The sequence below is a fragment of the Mesoplodon mirus genome (assembly GCF_964341445.2).
Source record: "Mesoplodon mirus genome assembly, chromosome: 3".
Lineage (NCBI taxonomy): Eukaryota > Metazoa > Chordata > Mammalia > Artiodactyla > Ziphiidae > Mesoplodon > Mesoplodon mirus.
Window position 1 is genome coordinate 75,083,645 of NC_138978.1, and position 18,201 is coordinate 75,101,845.

Sequence of the window (18,201 nt, forward strand, 5' to 3'; positions counted from 1 at the left end):
ATACTATTGAGTTAAAATTAAAAACTTGTTTGAGGCATTTCCCATTCCCTATAGATTTAACCCACTTCTGACAATTTCTTTCCCCTCCCATGCATCCTCCTTTTTTTTGTAGTCTCTTCAGGAACATAGTGGAGAGTGACTCACTTATGTCCTGAGCCTCAAAGTGCATCAGACCTAAGAAATGAACACAGTGGGTTCTTCCTGAGATTCTTTCTGAGAGAGTTAAATAAACAAGTAAATGAGCCAACACACGCACAGCTTAATTCAGGCAAAATTTTCTATTGATTACTTACTAAGCTTACTAAATAAAAACTTCAGTCCAAGTTCTGCCTCCCCAAAGAAAATAGCATTAAACTGATCCATGCACTCATTGGGACTTCGTGCGAATCATGCCTAGATAAATGAAAAATCTTCAAAGATGAACAAAATAAAGGGCTAAAATTTTTCGGTAAATGCAAATTATTATCAGTTTGACATATCTTGGCTTACAATACTGAATAAAATAATTTTAAATTCCAAAGGAGACTGTGATATAAATGACTACTGAGGTCTGAGAATTCTGTAAGTCTTCCTTCTTTTCAACTACTTTAAAGAAGCCTGATTTAGTTTTCCTAGGTAGATCTGTCGTATGTATAAATTTTGACAGATGTAAAAACGAAATAAGGTTTCACACTAGCTCTGCATAAATGTTTTTTTCCTAGACTAGTTTATATCCTGCACCGATAATATTTTAATTATGTTATCTAAGAAATTCCAAATGGAAGTGTTCATGTAGTTTAAAGCACCAATGCTCTATGTGGCTCCTCTTATCTTTTGTATTGGTGAGAATGTTAAAACATCAATACCTTAAGTAGAAAAAAATTTGATCATCAAGGATTCTTCTTTGAACCTGAGAATTATAATGAATCAACCAAAAGAGCATGTTTCAGTTATTTGCACATATGTACTTTTAACTTGATTTTTTACAAGTTGAGAGAAAACTTGACTAATAGCTGGATTTACCTTAGTACTACAAATATCTGGCTTTGTGACAAAATATAGGTATTTAGAGTCTTCATGTCTTTTGAACAATCTGCTGTTGACATTTTAATAACACTGTTGTTTGAAATGATTTCTGACGTATGATGACTGCAACATACCCACAGCAACAAAAAGTACATATTGTTTCTGAAAGCAAAGAAGCTCAAGTTTCATCCTATTTTCTAGAGATTTTAAGTCTTGGAGAATCAGTTTTTCTTGAAAATCAATGCAAACATGCTTCTTTAATTGATGCCTTCATTCATTAGTATAAACAGTGATTTAGAAATACATTTTAGCTCAGAAATTTTGTAATTAAAAAAAAATCCAGGTTTGATTTTACTCGTATGCAAAGGACACAACTGGCTTTCGAACATTTTTTAAGCACGATTTTCTCCGTCGTGGTCTATTCTCTTTAGTTTAGGTCCATCGTAGGCGCTGTCTGTCTGTTTGCTAACACTACTAACAGAGAGGCGCAAGGAAGTGTGGTCAGAGGACAAGAGCAAAAGCAGTTTCAATGTAAGGAAATGAGGGAAACAGACCTAAACAGTACGATGAATGCACTTGCGAGTAGAGCCTTGTGGTCTCCTTTCCTTCCTTTGCTTATCCTGGTGGGTTTAATCAAAAACAAACAAAACCCTCTTGTGAAATATAGTCAGTAAAGTCAAAGTTTGGCTAGCTCTCTCTAACTACAAAGAAAAAGTCATAGCAATTTAAAAAAAATGTAACTTTCATTAACGAGCCCGCCGGAAATCTCAGGTATCAAAGACGCATTAACCATGGAGCGTCCCCCGCGCGCCCCAGCCGGACGGAGGCAGCCGAGGCGAACAGACGTTCTTTCTCCTCCGAGCAGTCACACAAAAGGAGGGCCGCGGAAACTAAAAGTTTAGGGGCCTCCGGCTCGCCACGCGGAGGAAAGAGAAAACCTGGAGACGGGGTGGGTAAAAGACGCATCCTGGGCGCCTCTCCGAGGTGCAGGCTAGGAGAGAGCTCCTGAGCCTGGAGGGAAGAGGGGAGGGGACCCCGAGTTCCGGGCCAGCCCCTGCCCCCCGCCTCGGAGGCCGGAGCGCCGCGCTCTCCCAAATACCTTTCACCCCGTTCCAGAAATAAAATAAATGTTTTTAAAGTGCGTGTGTGTGGACAGGATGGACAGCGCGCTCCAGCGGAGCGCGCGGAGGACTGAGCGCGCAGTGAGTGGAGTTTGGGGAGGTGGGGCTCGGGATGGAGTGGGTGTGTTGACGCTGGGGGCTGGATGCGGAGCCCCGAGACCCGGGGGGGCGAGCCGTTGGGGAGGGAGAGGAGGGGCGCTAGCCACTGCAGGCCGCCTCCGAGGCGCGTTCAGCGGCCGTGCGCGCGCGTCCCTCGCCGCCGCCGCCGCCGCCGCCCGGACAGCCCTGCGGCCGCCCCGCCGGCGGAGCCGGGGCCGGCCTGTTCTCGGGCGGCTGCTGGGCCACCGCCACCCGAACAGCTCGAGCCCGTAAGTGTCCCCTTTCGCTCCCCTCCCCCTTGCTCGGGTGCACCACCGACGCAGCTGCTCAAATGGAGTGGAAAATGGCCATTGGGCGGCAGTGAGTTATAGATTATCTGCTCCACGTTTTGTACTTAGCTGCCTGTAATCTTCTTTTGAGTTTGCCTGAGCCCCTTGCTGGAAAAATCAGGAGGGAGAGGTTTGGCCTTTGCCGCTATACAAGTTAATATGTTTATATGATTAGCCGAACTCGCGGGGGTGGGGAGGTGGAGATCTGGGGTGGAGGAGGTGTTGGAAGAGGAGGAGGAGGAGGAGGAAGAGAAGGAGGCTGGGAGGTGACTCCAGTTCAGACCTCGCGGAGAGTCTGTGTCAGGACTTAGCACTCCCCCGTCTCTCTCTCCCTCGCTCCCTCTCGCTCCCTCTCTCCCTCACACTCTCGCCGCTCACACACTCACACACGCAGAGGTACCGGAGCGAAATTGGGAGCTTACCGGAGAATCCTTGGGATCGTTGGTGGGGGGGCACTTCCCCTCCGTTGCTGCGCGTCGCGTGTCTCGTCCCTACACCTCCCCGCTTCCCCGAGCCCCAATCCTCGCCTTCAGCCAGTCTTGGGGCAGCGGCCACCGCTCAGCCTCGGCCCGGAGACCCGAAATGTGAGGAGGGGCCGCTGCAGTCTCCCGCCCCAGGCCGCAGGGTCGGCTCGAGGGATGCCAGCCGGCCGGCGCGGACGGCGGGCTGAGGGGCTTCGCCTGACGAACTGAGTTGGCCTCGCGCCGCCAACGTCTGCCCGCCCCTCCCGCGTCTGCAGCTCGGAGGGGACTTCCAAGTCTGCGCACCTCTGTCGAGCTTTCGCCTCTGCCACCCCTTTCGCTCTGCTTCCCGAATTTCTTATCTTTCCGAGGGAGCGTGCGGTCTGGGGGCGCGTGCGCGTGTGCAAAAGACCCCTCTCGCGGAGCGGCGTGTGGGAAACTGCAGGAAAATGTTGACCTAACCCCAGGAGCCGCCCGGCGCTGGCTGCTTGGCTGGAGGAGGAGGAGGAGGCGGCGGCGGCGGCGGCGGCCAAGCAGGAGGACGCGCCGAGCCACGGCGCTGCCTCCCGCTCGGACTCGGCGGCCGGCGACCCGCTCGCGGCCGGCCTGGACCCTCGCCGGCCCGGGTGGCCGCTGCCCTCTGCGCCTCTCTCCGCGCGGCCCCCGCGCCAGACGGCCCGCCCCCGGGGGCGCGCTCGCAGACCGAGGTAAGAGCCGTGGGAGCGAACAATGTGCCTCTGTGACGGGCTACGGAGACCTGTTTGCTTTGCGCCTCCCGCCCTGGGTTGGATGCTGGAGGTGGAGGGAGCCGTGGGTGAGTTGGGGCTCGGCTGTTTGTTTATGTTCGGCCGGGCCAAGGGGGAGACCCGCGCCGGCTCGGGTTGCTCGCCCCCTCCTTTTCCTCCCCCTCCTCGGAAATCGATCCGCAGAACTCCCCTTCCCGTCCAGCCTGCTGCTGCTTCGCCCTGCGAGCGTAGAGACGCTCATCTGGCTGTAGTCTAGTTGCAGGGGGCTCCGGGAGGAGAGGGGAGGGTACGATTGGGTTCGGCATTTTTTGATTTACTGAAAGCTTGGGTCAGAAGGTGCCGTTCGCTCTTTCACAGCCCGTCTGGGGAGGGGAAGGTGGGGCGCACCCTCGGTGGGGCCGGAGGCCGGGAGGTGAGCGCGCCCCCGCCCCCCCGCCTCAGCTGCCTGCAGACCCGTCCCGGGCTGTGAGTGGAGCGGGGAGGCCGAGCGCTGGGAGAGAGTTCTGGGCAAGTGGACGGGGGTGGGGTGGGGTGGAGTGGGGGGATGGGGGGATGGGATGAGTTGTTGCGGGTGGTTTTTTCTCGTCGGTTAGGTGGCGTGGAGAGGCGAGGATGTCAGCAAAGCGCAGCCAGATGTGGCCGGGCCGGCACCGTGGCTGGCAGCGATTAGGGGCGGCGCAGCGGGGCCGGGCACCCGGCAGGCTCTGGGGAGGCCGAGTGCCTCCCGCGCCCGCAGTGAGAGGGCAGCAGCGGGCCGCGCTGGGCCTGCGGGCTAAGTTATGGGGTGTGGGCTTCTGGGCTTGGCGCTGGGGCTGCGAGTCTCTGGAAGCCTGGTTTGTGGGAGCCGGGTGCCGGGTGGGGTGCGGCGGGGGAAAACGGTGTGGGAGGGGCGCGAGGCCGGGGAGGCCATCCCCCAGCACCGGCGCTAACCGACCGTGGGCTCGTTGCTTGGCTGGGGCTACCCGACCCTCTGGTGGAGAGGCGGGGGCGAGGGAAGCGACGAAAGCGCCGCAGTGCTGGGGAGGCACTCCTGCGAGAGTCCTTCGCTTGGGATCTGGAAAGTTTGTTCCTTTCGCCAGACTGCGGGGCTTGGGTTAGAGGAAATCGCTGGAAGCTTTACTTTGTGCCAAAGTGTCAATGAGCGGCGGCTAAGGAACGTATGTCTTTATTCATATTTATTTTTTTTATCCTCTGCTCACTCTGTCCCCTGAAATTGTAGTTGCAGGGGCAAGTCCTGCGGTGTCCGTCTTCTTTCCCCACCTTCTGTGGACTCCTCCCCCCTCATCCTTTTCCCCTTCTCTGGCCCCCCCCCCCATTCCGTTCTTCCTGATGCAAACTGTTGTCTCAGATTCAGACCCGGGAAATGTTTTCCTCCTGTTTCTTGAAAGGTGTCAGGCTGCTTAGCAGCTTCTCCAAGCAGTCTGGGAGCGTCTGAGCCGCAGCCACCAGCCATATGGTTCCCGTTACAAAGCCCAGGTTCTTAGGCACTCTCCTCCTCGCCCCCGCCCCCAATTCTTAAATTTTCTTCTGCATTCTTTACACTATGTGTACTTCTCTCTTCCAGAGGCGTACATTTAACGGACGTTGGTTGGTCCATTCATTTCCCTGGCAGTGTTTGTATGGAACGGGCCCCACCGAGTTTGCTCTTTGCTCAACTCGAGTTGCACAATGAGGAAAAGTCACATCCGTTTGGTAAATGATTGCCTGTTGGGATGTCTCTTACTAAATCAAGTTTGATCTTGGGCGAACCTTAAAAGACAGGCACTAAGGAGGCAATCTGACTCCATAGCAGAAAAATAGAATAGTTTGTGTGGTGTCTTTGGCAACATTCCCAGTTGTGACGGGACTCTTGACCTAGGTAAAAGGTAACTTTGTAACTTAAATTTAGTATCTAAGAAAATCTACTTCTGTTCAGGTGTGTTATGGAACTTTTTGTTGTCCCTCCCTCCACCCTCCAATACATTTATGCATGATAGAATACTGCAGAACAAATGTTCTGTTGTTTAGTTTCTTCAGACATTCCGATTCTCTCCTTTTGTTACTTGCCTCTAAAAGAGGTGCCATTTCACATCATTCTGCACAAATTGTTTGAATTAATGCAAGTGTGAATTCTTACCGTTTGAAGGGGACCATTAGCATATCAAAGGTTTCTTAGCTTCAGCTCAATTGAGAAAACTTCAGCTTGTCTTCCATTTGCTTCCAAGTGGAGGCCCAAAGGGCAATGAGAATTGTAAAGGGTAAAAATAGGGAGGTGGATTCAGGCTGTGTTTCTGAACTTTTACTGTTTTGTAATTATGTGAGGGAAAAACATTGTCTGTTGCTGTGGAGCCCTTCCAAATGGAAAGACAATTATTTTCTATTGATAAATGGTTTGTTCCTAGAAAAAGAGTGACCTTTTATTTTATGATAGTCACTGTTGCCTGTCTTGTGGTCCCTTCAGTGGAAGAGAGAGTGAGAGAGTGTTTCCTTCTAACTTAATACTTTTCTAGGGCCTACACTTTGTTATATTAGTAAAATGGCTGAGAAAGGCTTTTAATTAATGTATAAAACAATAGAAATCTAGTAATAAGAGGACACATTTTTATACCTAAGAAACTTTATTTTTAATATACTTGTTAAATTAATAGGTAAAAAAAAGTCAGTAGAGAGTTTTGAGTATTAAAAACTCAACATGGACTTTGTTAATGCAACTTCCGTTGCAAGTGTAAGTTTGAAAAAGATTTCTAAGTGATACTCAGATTTTTCATGAATTTCATATGGAGATAATTGTTTGAATATTGATTGTTTTGTCCCAAAATTTTTGTATTTTACCTAACAGTAAACTCTAGAGGTCAGCTTAAAGGAGGTTTTTCTTAATATATATAGCTAGAGTGTACTAATGCTGTTTTACATTTTCAGAGAGATACATTCTCTGAATTTCTTTTAACAACTCAATATGCATGAATGAAGAAACAAATAAGAACAAGTACTTGGGTCATTTGGGTCATTTTATGGCGAGCAGATGGGTCAAGGGAGAATTTTATCTTCAACTTCTGGGGAAATATTGGTTTTATTTATTTAGCTTTAGATTTCCTAAAACCTAGTTTTAAGATGAAAGTGAATCTCAGGGACGGTTTGGAGATTTGTAAGTGCATATTTTTTATAGTTTTACCTTTGATGGTTGGTTGATTTTGAACGTGAATTGATATCCCTTCATTAGAGGGTTTTTTTTTTTTTTTACACATGTTCAGAACTCCTTGTTTTTCTTTTAAAAGTGAAAATTAATAGAAAGTTTTGGAGGGAAAAATAATCATTAATCACCTAACATTTTTAGTCTTCAGTGTAATAGGATGATAATTTTTTTCAGATTAAGATGAGCATTTTTTAGTGGCATTCAAATTGTATCTTATTACCCTGAAATCATTTTATGATAGTTTATTTATCTGATCTCTTCAGTTGTCTAAGAAGTACTTTCGAGGTAAAAAGGCCCACATTGATGTAATTGCTATTATTGCACTTAAGTTGCTGTTAACTAGTCTGCTTTGAATGCAGAGTGCCATAAAGAAAACACATTATCCTTTAGAGCTATTAGTGATAATCTAAAAATTGTCTTGAAAATATCGCTCTTCATTTTATATGATGGTGATCGTGAATTCCGCAAATCTCTAAAGCTGTAAAATGCAGTGAAAAGATTTTTCAACATTTAGATGACAAAATTGGACTACTTAGAGAAAAAATTGATGTGTTGTAGAAGCACTTCAGCTGCCATTTTCAGTCACTGGGTTACTATGTGTTGGCAACAGAAAACGAATTTAGAAATGCAGATAGCTCTGGGAGCAGGTAGTTGGGGAAATCGGAATATTGAATCATGTGGGGTAAAACAAACCAATTACTTGAGGTTTTGACTTGAAGATTTCCACTAAATGTAATTTTTTCCAGGCTTTTGACTCTCTGCTTTATTAATGGACTAACATCAAAGCAGAAAACAAAACTTCCAAATGTTACAAAAACTAGTATAAGTATACAGATCTCACGTGGAGTACTACAAGTCTTAATTTAAGACAAGCAGTTGGAGTTTTTATTGCTGCAATTTTCACAATGAGTAGAAACGTTAACACCAAGCTTCTGGGCGTTTCCTTTCTTAAAATTATCAAGAGGAGAGCTTTAAAACTAAGGTTTACTTGGGGTTAGAACTTTATTTGATGATTATTGGAGTTTTCTGTGTTTCATTAAAAATTTTAAAATAGTATTTTAGTGTCTTAAGTAATATAGGAGTATATGAGCTAAGACTGAGATGTTGGGAAGGTCAGAAGGTAACTAGAAGTCTGCACACCATAGTGATAAAATGTTATTGCTCTATTTTCTATGAAAATATTTATTTGACCTAACTTTTGTAAGTAAATATTCAGTAACACTGAGCTTACTGTCAAGTGTAGTATGAGATGAAGGGAGCATTACAGTGTATTCTATTCTAAGGTATGAGCCAAACCCTACCTGATAGAAATCTGTTTTCATTTTAATAAGAGTCCATACCACTTGCACAGATTAACTGTACATAGATTAGGAATGAAATACAGTTTTTGAAATTTGAAGAATTTAGTGTCATACAGGATTGCTATTTAAAAATAGTAACTTTAGCTGCTAGACTTGGAAAGGACTTAAAATCCTGTTTGTGTTTTGGTCGTATCAGTTACTAAGGTAATTCGTTTAAATATTAGTTCACATTACCTAAATAGATATCTGTTTTGTAACTATTTTCAAGAAAGATTAAAATATTTCTATTTAAAAATAGATTATGGTCATAGCTTGGTTAACGTCTCTCTTACATAACACTAATTAGTCTGTAGTCCCACCCAAATATTCATCTCTTCAAATAATTCTTGATTGAAGGTTGAAAGGTTGAAAAGTATTTAATCACCCAGATTACTGTAATTAGACTTGATGTTAACAGAAAAATTGAAACTGTTATCTAAAATCTTTTTGCTACTCAAGATTGGTCAAGTAGTGATTATTATTTTTTAATGCTTTAAGAAAAAGGTTAAGACAATGGTCTAATTTAGAGATAGTTAATTATTGGAATTACGGAAGTAGAATTCTAAAATAATGTCATTTTTCTTGACCTGGTGTGATAACTTTTAAAGGAGTAACTATAACTAGGATCTAATTCCTAAATTTTATTCACGACTGCAATGTGGTATTTTGAATTTAATATATAGGTTTTGTTAAATATATGTTATAGACTATAAAAATACCTTAAATGCTATTCTAATGTAAGTAGGTATTGTTTTGAGTGGATCATTGTGTCATACAAGAAAAGGTCCTAAACAACCAAAAATACCTAAAAAATCTTTTTAGATCATTTATTTGATGGACTTAATGTAGGCTATAATTTACAGACACTTTACAATATATTCTTACCAACAGTTTTTAAAAAGCTGTTTCTTACCAAAAAAATTCCCTTATTTTGTAAATAAAAATTACCTTAAAAAAAAAAGGTAGAGCGAATGAAAGAACCAAGTGCTTAACACCTGCAAGTAAAGTGCAGCTTATAGCAAAATGCTATCGATTGCTTTGGAAGCACAGAGCAAGTTTAAATACAATTTGTTTAATTACAACAAAAATGCAGTTTTATGAAGTAATATAGTTTGTCTTTGCAAAGGATTTTATGCATTGTGTGGTGGTAAATAAAATCCCATCAGTTGTATAAATTTGTTCAATTACCAGAACGGCTAAAGAAAAAAAAATCAACTTACTTTGAAAAGCAACAGAAATTAGATTACCTTGGTTAGTAGGAACTTGCTAGTAGTGTCTAAATTGCTTAATAATATCAAAAGTTACCATGTTTCACAGTGTAAGGATATTGGCACCTGTTTTTATATGCATACATCTTGTTTACTTGGGGACTTTGGTTATGTGAACATTTTTTCTTTTTGCTTTCCATTTTTGTTTTTATGGAAGCTATTGCATGACAGTTGCTTTTCTGGATTTCTAGAATTCGTAATCGGTTGATACTTCAGATCAGTGTAGTGAAAAATCAGATGTAATTTTATGAATCAAAAGGAACTAATCCATCAGTAGGGATAGCTAGGTTATAATCAGCCAAAGAAACACATATTCAAAATTTTTACTGACTCTAGAATTATACGGAACTCTAAATCTTAAATTCTTATAGCAGTAAAGTGGCATGGGATTCATCGGAGCAGATAGCTGGGCACCTGTTTCATTACCACCTGGATTCATTCTGGCACCCAGATTTATCCAAGTGCAAGAACAGGCACAACTGCCTCTCACAGCTACCCGGCTGTTTTTAGGTCATGAAGTCAACTTCCTGGAATTTCTGGGGAAACCAGTTGAAAAGGGAGGACAAATGTCACTTTAAATAGAGATGTTTAAATCAGATTTTTGCCTGAGGGTAAAATTTAGGTCTGTTTTAGCCCGGATGTAATGTCTCCCTCTACAGAGCACAGCATTAATCACGACCTGACAGGAACACGTATGCTGAGCAGAACGGGCCCCTGTTGGTCTTGCCATTGATTTTTTCCAATCTGTGAGGAGTACATTATAAACATTAAAATTCACACACAGGGATTACACCTTAATCTCTGAATTTCAGTAATGAAATGAGTTGCTTAAAAGAAGCCTACTTAAAGCTGAAGATTCTTTGGGAGACTTTTTTTTAAAGGATAGATTCAATACTTTAATAAAAATAGAAATATAAGATTAAAAAGCAGGCAGGTTAAGCAGAAGTTAACTTCCTGAAATAATGACCAGATCTTAATTCTGTTTTAAGATGCGTGAAGTAACTTCAAAAAATTTTTTTAATCTGGTAAGCTGAAAAAAGAAACAGGGATAAAACTATTAGTTCTTGGACATGAGAGATAGGAGAAATTGAAAAGGTGGTTAACTTTAGACTTAGATCAATTCAAACACATACTACTTTGCCAGAGCAAAACCAGATACAACCCTGTGTCTTTCTCTAGATGTATAACAAAAACTTTGGCCATTGTAGTAGCAAAGAAGAATGCACTGTGAGATTCCTAATAAAAGAGAAAGGATTTAATTTCATTCTTTCACTTATTAGATAATACTCTTTTAAATCCTTTCTTGGTCGAATATATACACACATGTACTTACATAAGCATACAATTTTGACTATTCTGTTTCTCTGTATACATCAGTATTTATTAACAGCTATTGGCTAAAAATTAACACAGATGCAAGTTTAAAATGTAAAATATGTATGATTAAGGTACCTGTGTTTAAACTGATTCTGAAAATGATATGACTTACTTGATCTCTGTTTTGTTCTCAAAGGTATTTCCTGCCTTTGGACCATGAAATTCCTGTGCTGTGCACACTTTGCCTCATTTTGTAGGTGTTTTTACATCAGTCCATACCTCAAACAGATTATTGCACTGGATTTAGATGACATAATAATCTAACCCCAGTTACTGTCAAAAATGGTTCTTGGCTGTCGGGGGTGGTCTAGGTGACCTTGCATTTGACTAGTGCTTTCTCTTGTAGAGGATAGTAAATAGTGTTTATCTGTAGAGAGAGGAAAAGAGAATTCTCCCTGTTTTCTTTATAACATGAGCTCTAATTTTAATCATTTATTCTTAAAATTAAATAGTATGACACCACTTCATATAATGGGTGAGTGTTTACAAGATTTTCAATAAGGTCTCTAGTGGATAAAATATTTCTGTTTTATGTAGATTATATTTACTTAATCAGTTGTCAACTGCAGTTTACTACATGAAAAAATCATGTTGAAAGCTATTTTCCCTGGGTCTTTACTTTGAAGGAAAGTATTTCTATTTGGAATTGTTATTTCTTTATTCCACTGATACCTTCCCTGCAGAAATTTTATTCCTCTGCTTTAAAAGCCTACCATTTTTTACTGTTTATTACTGTGGTTATTGATAAGAAATTACAGAACACATTTTCTTATATAGCATGTTATTTATTCATCTTTTTAATCTCAGGATGCTTATGGTATGTATTAAATCTTAAAATTCTTGGCTTTTCTATGGTTAATGTCCAAGACAGTTTGGGAAACGTTAATTTTGGTGATGTAAGCTTATGCATTTGTATCCCAGTGATTGCACGTATTTTCGTAGAATTTGATAAAGGCTTAGTGTATTAAATGAAGAATTGATCCATTTTATGTATCTTGTTTTCCATTTCAGAAGAGATGGACGTAATTCTAAAACACGTGATTTTGCTTCATATTCATCAACAAATAAAAATTACACTAAAATTATGATATGCTAGATATTTTCACTTTTACTAAGGACACTTTACTGTTTTTGTCCTTTTCAGAGTTCTGTTTGTCATGTGAAAGATATTTGACTGTTAGGTGCTTCCTCTTGATAACGTCATTGATGATGAATAATGGGGGGACGTCCCCTCCCTTTGTTTTTTCTGCTGCAAATGCTTTGTCACCCATAGCCTTGATGGAAGCCACTTTTTATATTGCCTTTGGTTTTAAACTAGGTCTGCAGCCTGAATATTTAAAAGTATAAGTGAAACAAAATTTTATTTCTTTCTTGTAAGTAAAAAGCTCACTAAAACCTCTGCTTATTATACTTTGCTTTTCCCATTAACCTTATTTTCTTTGTTTAATTGGAAAAAAGAAATATAATTGATATCTCTGTATATTTCTATATGTTTTAGTATGAAAGTTAGCATATCTTTCATAATTTTATTTAAGAATCTTAGTTTAAAAAAATCACTTTTTATAAGCCTGTCAATTCATTTATAGGTAAGTCAAACTGACTTGCCTCAAATTTACAGTCACTGCTTAGATGCTATAAAGGTGGGGTATGCATATTAGAAGGGGGAAATCTTAAAGGAGAGGGGAAATAAACATAGTCCAGAAACAATTTTTTGGCAAACCTTGCCCCCAAGACTTTGAAATGGTTCTTAACTTTGCTTTTTTTTCCTCCCTTGGCAGAGATGCACCTTTATCTCTGTATACCTGGGGAAAGGAACCTAGCAAAAGAGGAGAATGTGTAAACAAAAATCTAAGACAGATTCTGAAAAAGATATTATGGAGTGGTAAAGAACATTTTTTCAAAGCAATTCAGTTTCTTTTTCCTTTTTGTATTGAATTAATGAAAATATATTTATTTTTCAAAAGTAAATACTCTCTGGCTTAAGTTTATGAATTCTAAATAAGAAGAAAATGTAGTTGTTTCTATGGTCATTTAAAATTGATTTTTTATCTTTCACTGTAAATCAGTCGTAAGATGCCGCTTTTGATTGCTTACTTTGCAGTCAGAAGATGCACCAGGTAAATGGGTTGGGCAGCTTTGTGTTGCGTGGTCTGCCATTTCTGGCTGGTACTGGGTAAGCAAGGTAATGTTTTCTTTTCCTTGAAATACACTTTGTGAGAGTAGCTCTTGGGTGACTGAAAAGTTTGTGTATCCTCCCTGCTCTAGCTGTATTCTTAACCAAGATGAAGTACAGGAATAATAATGTTGAACCACAGATTTTCAGGAGCAGTTATTTTAATCAGATAATTGGTAAGGAGGAGGGAACAATGCTAGATAATAGCATTTTTATGCAATGGTGACTGCGTCTTAACGCACACAACTGCCTCCATGTTTCAGATATTTTTGCTAACCTTTGTTATTACCTGTAGAGGGAGCTTGCATATGAGATAAAATAATCAAAGCAGTATAAATTGATTATTTCCCTTTTGAAAATGACATTTTATTAAGATATTTTTTATTTTTGTTTGAGAAAAATTGTTCTAAGGAAAATAAAGCATTTTGAGATTAGCCAAATTCGAGTGAAATTTAATGCCAGGTATTTATCATTTTTATGTATTTACAGATTACATTTTATTTTCTGTATTTACCTTTTCTTAATTAGTAAAAATTGCTAGAAAGATAATGAAAATAATGAATCAGGTTCATTTTGAGATTCTTATTTTTTTAAATGATTGGCTAAATCTCTGGGAGGATGGTCTCAGACCTCTCGTTTAATACCTAATAATTGTTAAAAGAGCGATCCAAATTTTTTAGATAATTTTCCAGATTATGTAAAATGTAAAACAATCACTTAACAGTAAGGGGTAAATTACATTCCTCTACATTTAATTAATAGATCAAATTAGATGTGTTGCATATGCTCTTCTCTAAAAACAAAAATGATCACCTTGGATTAGTGACTTTTACTTGCAAAAATGGACCGATTCGTGCAGTGACATTTAAACAAGGAAACTGCTAATAAGGACCTTCTGTTAAGTGGGTTAGGAAACTGCTAACTTGGTAAAAAATGAATGCAGACATGATAGACTGCTTGATTAAAAACTGAATTCTGTTTATGAACCCCGTGTCAACTAAATTTCTAAGAAATTATTAAACAGATACTCAGGAATACTTGAGAGTTTTGCAAGCAGGTGTTTTGGTAATCTGGCTGGAAAGACTTTAGGAGCATTTGGATCTCTTTAGCGAGCGAATTTTTCACATTACCTGAGTATGTTTAATTGTGCCAGGAAATTTAAGGACAAGATATTGTGTTAAATTCTACTAAAAATGAATCATTTTATTTTAATTTTACATTTTGGTATAGTAACATTGCTTAAGAATTTGCTTGTTAGGAAGAAGGAAGGTTATCTACTTACTTATCCGTCCTTGAAAAGAGATATAATAGTTCATTTTTTCCCTTAGTTTACCAAAGGATGAGATGACAAATAAAAATATTTATTTTGTATTTTAAAAGGCTGTTTCTTACTGAAATTTACTGTTGTGGATTTATTATTTTATTAGCTAATCTTTACTAATGTGGAAAGTTAGATTATTAACTGTTATACAGAATGACCCTGTAAGTTTGGAAACTGTTGTCTAATAATGAAATTTATGGCACTGGCATGGGCTTTTGTATAAGTATTACCCTCTCAGCATGGTCCTGTATTATCTTAACAAGTCTGTGCTACATTTACGGAGAACATTTTCATATCAGGGTAAGACTATTAACAACAGCAATTACATTTCAATAGGATTACGATGGTATGTTTTACAAAAGTGTCCAAATACTCCTTTCCATAGAATTACTGATAGACATCCTGTACTGCCAACTTTACTTCATTGCCTTAAATAATATGATAAAAAGAGATTTCTTATCATAGTTGGTACTAAATATGATAAGCACTGGAAAATAGAATCTGATATTACAGTTCATTACCCTTTTCCCTCGAATATCACACCTCCCTTCACAGTGAGGTAAGGGTTACTAGAGAGAATTCATTCCAGGAAAATTATTGCGTGAGGAACAGTAAGTGTCACGGAGTGCATAACTTCTGTGAGGTTACTGGAAAAGCACAGCTAGGGTAAGTTCTACTTGTTTTGTCTTAAATCTGAAGGTAGACTACTGAGTGATTTTTAAAATAATGAAATTTGAATTGTGAAGAAAATGTGTTATTGAAAAATTATTGTTGTAAAAGGATTATTGTTATTTTATTATATTGGGGATGTTTATGATGAGAGAGTTAATTCACAGCTGCTTTTCAGTTTAAAATAACCCAACATTCTTTGTAAATTACCAAGGAAATTTTTATTAAACATTCTCGAATGAATAATAAAAAAGAGTATGAATTATGATAAAACATCCTGTCATTTGTATAAATGTTAAGAGTAGATATGTATGTATTAGCTGTTCCTGCATCTATATGAGCAGATCGCTTTTTAAAATAAGCTATGCGGATAATATAATATAAAGAATAATTCTCCAGATAAGGGTAATATGTGTTATGAATGTACATTTGAAATAATGTTTTTTTAGTATAAGTTTTATAAAAATAGAAATTCCTATTAAAAGACTTGATACCTTTTAAAACTGTTTGAACTGAAGCCAAATATTTTAACATGTTAACATCTTAAACAGAAATTAACAAAACTGTAGTAAAGCCTAAATAATATATCTTCAAAATTTTGTGTATACCTATATGAAGAGTCTGGAATGCAAAACTGAATCTGCATGCTTTCATAACTGTATTGGAAAATAATTTTTAAATGTATTTTAAATTGCCTTATGACCAGGATTTAAAAACTACAGTTTTCATTTTAATTATAAAAATAAACAGTATTAATTTCTTTTTGCCTTTATGTTTCAAAGGCGTTTCCTTTCGTCTATTTGATAGATTTATTCAAATTGAAAAAAAAGACTTTTTATTATGTATACTTTGTATAACATGATTTTGTGACATTCACATAATATTGTTAATTCAAAACTGCATTAAAGAGTGAAAATGTTAAGACCCTAGAATATCAAATTTCTATTCATTTCTAAAAAGAGTAAGTTATAAGATGTTATGTATTTTTAATAAAAAGTATGCTATTTTTGTAAGAAAAAGATATTGTAAATTATCTCCAATAATTTAGGCATAATTACATTGCCTTATATAAAAATAAATACAATACATAAGGAAATATCTGAAATTCAAAATAAAAATACTGATGCATTTTACTTATGGATAATTTTGTCTCATATTTGCTTTCTATATTTCAATATAAATATGATTCATAAAACCTTTTTTGAGATTTATATTTAAGAAGGAAAAGAAAACCTATTGAATCATTGAATTTTTATGTAATTTTTAAAAAAAATTAGTTTATATTTAATGCTCTTTAAATCAGTTTATTGATTCAAAAGGCATTTTTGTTTTGACCAAATGTAAGTCAAAGCAGAAAGGTAGTTGAGTGGCCCTAAGTAAAAAGTTGGTTTAGGTTCAAGAAAAAGGCTTAGCCCAGCATTTTACTACTTGTCAGAGCATCATAACAAATGCTCTGTTATCTCTTAGTAGTAGTTACTGGCCCCCAATAACTAATGTAAAAATAAATACCTGGGCCTATGAAGTGACTTGAATTACACTTCAAAAAAAATCTTTGTTTTAACTCTTTGCTATGTGGGATTCAGATAACAACTGCAACACACTAAGGTATTTAAGAACACAGTTCTCAAAGCACTTTCCTATCTTCGTGATCGCTATAGGAATTTAGGGTTGCTTAGCGCTTGTAAAATATTTTGTAGAACTGTGGGGACATAGAATTATAATAAACTTGATGGTCAGTCGTAACTTTTATACTCGGCTGTTTTAATAATGTAGTCACTCTCCCACGTCTCCCATGTGTTTTTTTTTTCTTAACTAATTTTTTGGTATTGTGTTATACGTTAAATACATAAGTTCTTTAGACATTTCAGCCTATAATTGGTTTCATTAAAATGAGAATAGATATCTTTTAAGACAATTATTATTCAGTTAATAATATTACATGATTAAAAAACCCAGGAACAAATCTTAAGTATCTTAGAATTCACATTTTCTAGAGTTGAATTTTTCAAAAACATTTAGAATTGATTTTTAATAGTTTAAGAATATTCTTTAAAGAAATTAGAGAATAATAATTAGAGCTCTTTAGAACAATACTAAGTTGAAAACCCTATAGTACAATCATTGCTTAAGTATTTTAAGAATATTGAGAATCTTGTAGACTACATATACTAATAGCTTCATTCTCTATATTGTCTGTTAATTCTGTGAAAACCAAGAGGAGCGTATCAAGAGGGTTGCAATTAACTCACCAAGATGTTAACTTTGAATTGAAAATAAACTAAAATATAGCTTTAATTTGTTAGCTTACTTTATTAAAACTGATTTTGCCTGTTTTTAAGGAGTAAGTCATCGCAAACTCCAACATATTTATAAAATTGATGATAATGTCAGATACTTTTTGCATTCTTCTTAAGAACATCATTTTGGTATTTTGTATATTGATTTAGTATTTTTGACATTCCCTCTGATAGAATGTTTTCTTCAGGAGTTATTTTAATAATTTGATGTTACTCATTTCTGAATTGATGGCTCTGAGGGCCTTATTTCTCCTTTTAAAAAATTGTCATGTTTTTCATTTGACTTCCCAAGTAAGCTGCTGTTTGACCTCCTAAAGAGAGCCAAGATAAACATTTAGTGATTTCTATCAGTGTACAGTTTTTTTATGTAACGTGGAATCTCATTATTTGGTGGTGGTCTTCAAAGTGTTTCCGTATGACTTAATATATATTAAGGCCTCCATAATTAAAAAAGGATATTTGCTATACCTTTATACTTGGCATTATTCAACTCTTGTAAAACATTCTTTTAATGTTGGGCCTGATAATTGATCATTCATTACAGCATATGTGTGATCTTTTTATATTTGCATACTTTTATTCAACCTACAAAATAAAAACTATTTCATGCATTTTTTTCTCAAAGAAAATATAGAAGCTTTTCATTGAAGCATCTTAAATGACAGTTTGAGGAATGCATATATACTGCCATCCTATAATTAAATTTGTGTTGTGAATAAAATTATTTAAAAGAAAAAAAGGTAGTTTGTGTATAAAAAAGATTGGTATGGGCAACTACGTAGCACAGTTGTTGCCTTTGATTGGCCTGCCATCCTACTTTATT

The 18,201-nt window shown here is 38.1% G+C and overlaps 1 protein-coding gene across 9 annotated transcripts in view; it reads left to right on the forward strand.

The window, feature by feature from the left end:
• The first annotated feature begins 2,188 nt into the window (after positions 1–2,188).
• ADGRL2 (adhesion G protein-coupled receptor L2) overlaps positions 2,189–18,201 on the forward strand; it is a 180,412-nt gene continuing 164,399 nt past the window's right edge. For 3 of the 9 annotated variants that reach the window (XM_082613685.1, XM_082613686.1, XM_082613687.1), the window contains exon 1: positions 3,598–3,722. The gene's annotated coding sequence lies outside the window, so the exon portion shown is untranslated. Of the gene's footprint in view, positions 2,208–2,405; positions 2,495–3,597; positions 3,723–3,770; positions 3,830–4,574; positions 4,595–4,734; positions 4,919–15,059; positions 15,079–18,201 lie in introns of those variants that run through there. The other 6 variants (XM_082613693.1, XM_082613688.1, XM_082613689.1 and 3 more) reach the window with 6 other exon arrangements.